The sequence below is a fragment of the Leuciscus leuciscus genome (genome assembly GCF_965113295.1).
Source record: "Leuciscus leuciscus genome assembly, chromosome: 2".
NCBI lineage: Eukaryota > Metazoa > Chordata > Actinopteri > Cypriniformes > Leuciscidae > Leuciscus > Leuciscus leuciscus.
Window position 1 is genome coordinate 24,324,976 of NC_138726.1, and position 4,333 is coordinate 24,329,308.

At 38.6% G+C, this 4,333-nt stretch overlaps 1 long non-coding RNA gene across 1 annotated transcript; it reads left to right on the forward strand.

Moving 5' to 3' along the window:
• Positions 1 to 221: 221 nt before the first annotated feature.
• Positions 222 to 1,293, forward strand: LOC309482176. Its single transcript, XR_014200254.1, has 4 exons — positions 222 to 308; positions 480 to 577; positions 745 to 808; positions 993 to 1,293. It is a non-coding gene; the product is annotated as an uncharacterized lncRNA (long non-coding RNA).
• The last annotated feature ends 3,040 nt before the right edge of the window (positions 1,294 to 4,333 follow it).

The window sequence follows — 4,333 nt, forward strand, 5'->3', positions numbered from 1 at the left end:
GCAATCTTGGCCACGCTTATGTCAAAGGATTTGCGGAGGAGAACAGAAGTACACACTCTCACAGAAACGGACATCAATAATGCTGAGGATATTGTGAAAGTGATGGCACCCATTAAGATCGCTACTACTATGATGTGTGAAGAAGAACAACCAACCAACCGTGTCTGTGATTGCGCCTCTCCAGGCTAAACTACTCAAACATCTCGAGCCCTGCGAGGACGATACAGACATGACTCGAGAAATGAAATCAGCGATGACAACGGACTTTTCATCCCGATATACGAACTCCCGCGACATTCTGCTTAAAGGTAAGATGTCTCTCTAATTGTCAAAAGCAAAAGTATTGCAAATGCACAACAATCTTTGAAATATTTATTATTAAGACCAAATTGTTGCTTATATTAAAACTTTTAATAGCACAACATTGTTCAAAGTTTTCATTTTGACTTGGTAACAACTAATAGTATTTATTTTGCTAGCATCTGCATTGGACCCCCGCTTCAAAGGGCTACCCTTTCTAGAAAACGAAGAAAGAGAATTTGTCTTCACTAAACTTACTGTTGATGCCACAAACAGTGTATGTTTGCAACTTCCCTTATTTTCATGAACCAAATGCTGGCTAATTAACTAGACTGTATTAAGGATTATAAGATTGTAATATGATGGTCCGAAATAGTACTTGGCTTGTTTTAGTGAAATTATTGACTTGACTGGTGATCGTATTTATATTTCATTTTGTTACAGATTCAAGTGGAACGTCAGCAGGAGGATGCAGTTGAAGAGAAACCACCAGACACAGCTGAAGAAGGTATTTATTTTAATAACTTGTTAATAATAAGTCATCTGTTTAAATTTAAAGGGTAGGCATACTGTAGCATAGAAGTTTGGGATGCATTTGTAATTCAAAATGTATTTAAGGACAAGAAATGAGATGCAAACAAACAACTTTTTCATCATGTGTTTCCATCACTCTAATTAATTTTCTTTTTCAGATGAGATGCGTCCTGCAAAAAAATTGAAAGCTATGGATTTGCTCTTCGGCAACATCTTTCAGCAGGTGCCAGAGACCTGTCCACTATCAAGGTCCGCTAGCGTGGTCAGCAGAGATGAGGTACTCAAATACAGATCCATGGTTCCTCTGCCACTGACTGAAAATGCACTGGACTGGTGGAAGTCCCATGAGGCCAAGCTACCAATCCTTGCAAATCTGGCAAGAAGTTGTCTTTGCATTCCTGCTACTAGTGTGGCCTCAGAGAGAGTTTTCAGCACCGCAGGAGACATAGTGTCTTCTCAGAGAAGCAGATTACGGCCAGATTGTGATGATCAATTAATATTTTTGAAAAAAAATCTCAAGTAGATCTAAAGCAAGTCATATCATAGCCATGTGTTTGTTCATATCTGTCTTACACTCACCACCATGTTTTAATCGCACTGTGTGGTGTTACTGCCCGTTGGACTTGGCCTGTTGCATTTCTGCACTTTGCTGTATTTACACACTTTCTTTGCTGTATTTACACACTTTGCTGTATTTCCTAAATGTTCAGGAAATGTGTGCAATGTTTACAATAAAAGCACTCATGGTGCATTGAATATGTAGAAGTAGTATTATTTTTCTTGGTTTACTTGCCTTAATGTATTTTGAGTCCTAAGAAGTTAAGGTATTGAACTGAAGTCTTGAATCAAGTTATTAAATCTATTGAATGGTCATGAATTTCCCCAAATTTGATTTTATTTGCTCAGATACAGATGTATACTAAAATTTACAGAATAGAATCGTTAATAATCGAATCGAATCAAATTTCATTGTTAATCGAATCGAATTGAATCGTTCTGATTTGCAAAAATCGTTTTTGAATCGAATCAAAAACCTCTGAATCGTGAATCGAATCGATTCGCTGTCTACCCAAAGATTCACAGCCCTAATATATATATATATATATATTCTAGAATGATCATTTTTATCAAGCTTGTATATTTAAGTTCAGTAATTTCACTTAAATGACAATTCGTAGGTAATTTTCATTGGCATTTAGGCCTAAGTGAAATTACTTTTAGCAAATCAGCACACAGTATTCAGGTCAGGTGACAAGGCTGTTAGTCACTTCGAAAAGACGCGCTAGCTAAGAGGAGTTTCGTCAAAGCTGACTAAAAGTGATCGAGGTTGGATATTTTCAACGGACCTGTGATATCTTCTTCGGGGCGTATAAGGAAAATAAAAGCTGAAACTTTTTTCACAGAAACTTGCTAAAGCAGCACGTTAGTGGTGAGGGAAAAGTCCCCTGTAACATACTTTCAGTGAACTTTAATTTTGTAAGTTACCTATATTTTTTTAGTTATTATTGCTTAATCAAAACAACCCAGCTGCAGTTTGATTGATATAACTTGGAATGCACAATAAAAAATTTAATAAAAAATGATTTATGAAAATCAGCAAGAACGTTATCTGTTTTTACAAATTAACTCTCCTGTTGTAAATGTCCCAATTAGGAGAGGGTGTGCAATTTTCAAAGATTTTAATTAAACGTTCATGTTATATATTTTGGTTGCATTTGTAAGTTAATTAACGTAACTGGTTGTGTAAACTTGGCACATAATATCTAAATATCAATAAAGCAATCGGTATAGCCCTAAATCGAATCGAATCGTAATCGTATCGGGCGAAAGCTTGTGTCCGCGAAAAGGACAGGTGAGCGCAATGACGATGGATGACAGCGACTCCAGGCCCTGTCATCATCTTCACTTCCAGACGGGGGAGGGCCCACTAGCGGCAGTTATAGTGCGAATCAGGTCCCTCCTGGTTCTTAGGGCGTGCACCAGCAGCTCGGCAGGCGATGCAGAACTCATGTTCGTCGGGCGTGTCGATGGAGCCCGTGCAAATCTGGCAAGTTGAAGCCATCGGATGCTCGGAGAAAAAGGTTGCTAGTCCTCCTGGTGCACGATGGCAGCGTGAAGAAAGAGATTCTGACGCAATTGTTGCGCCCATGCATTTTATACTGCCTGCGAGCCTGTCAGTATTTGCATACTTTGCGACAATTGGCCAGCTGTTCCAAGTTGGCGTTAGCCCATAAGATTTCAACAAAAGTGGAGAAGGGAGGAGTTCCCGCAGCGCTAACTACGCAATGTAGAGTTACCAATCTCGAAAGGGAACCTAGAAGAAGACGTCATGCCATCAGTGAGGAAGCTGAAGCTTGCACTGGACCTTCCAACAGGACAATGATCCCAAGCATAGGCTACCTCAAATTCCACCAAGGCTTGGTTGCAGAAGAAGTCCTGTAATATTCTGCAGTGGCCATCACAGTCACCTGACTTGAACCCCATAGAAAATCTGAAGTGGGATTTAAAGAAGGCAGTTCCAGCATGCAAACGCAAGAATATTACTGAACTAGAGGCCATAGCTTATGAGGAATGGGCTAAGAAGCTGGTGTCTGGTTAAACATCTCATTTGCAGCAGGTCATAACAGCAAAAGGGTGTTCTACTAAGTACTAAAGATGCTTGCCAATGAAGGGGATGAATAATTTTGAGACTGCAGAAGTCATTAAATGTGACCTGATCCAGCAAAATGAGTCACAGTGACCCAAACTTCAAAATTGAGATTTTGGTATTAATGGAAAGAGGAGACCATAAGCTTTCAACTGATATCCTAGTGAAAGTCATACCTTGAATGGTTGTAAAGATATACACATTTGAATTATGGTCGTCTGCCCTCTTTTTCCAATTGAAAACCTGAGAAAATCGCTTTTAAAGTTTTTTGCCCGTTTTTTGTTGATATCTTTCAAAATCTATTGCATTTAAAGGGATTAACTATTTATTGTACAGCTTAATTTGACCAAAGACATTAATATATGCTATTATGCCAGGCTGAAGCTCAAATTATTTTACATTTTTTATTTGAATAAATAATTTAAAAGGCACTTTTACAAACATTTACTAAAATCAGAAAGATTGAACAGAGGTGCTACAGTTTTGCTTGAGAGAGGGTGTGTGTGTGTGTGTGTGTGTGTGTGTGTGTGTGTGTGTGTGTGTGTGTGTGTGTGTGTGTGAGAGAGAGAGAGAGAAAGTGAGAGAGGCAGAGAGACAAGGAAACAGAGAACAAATAATGTTAGCCTATGCAATCATATCTTTGTGTTGGCTAGTTGACAACAACAGTGTAACATATTCATAACGGAGATACCAACAGTTAAATATTGGGTTAAAATAAATCAAACACATTGTAATGGATTCTCCTTGCAGATAAATACACTCACAGAATAATTGCACTCACTCACATCCATACACGATGTCATCAGAGGATGACACGTCTCCAGATCCCAAAAAATCACTGACTATAACGTT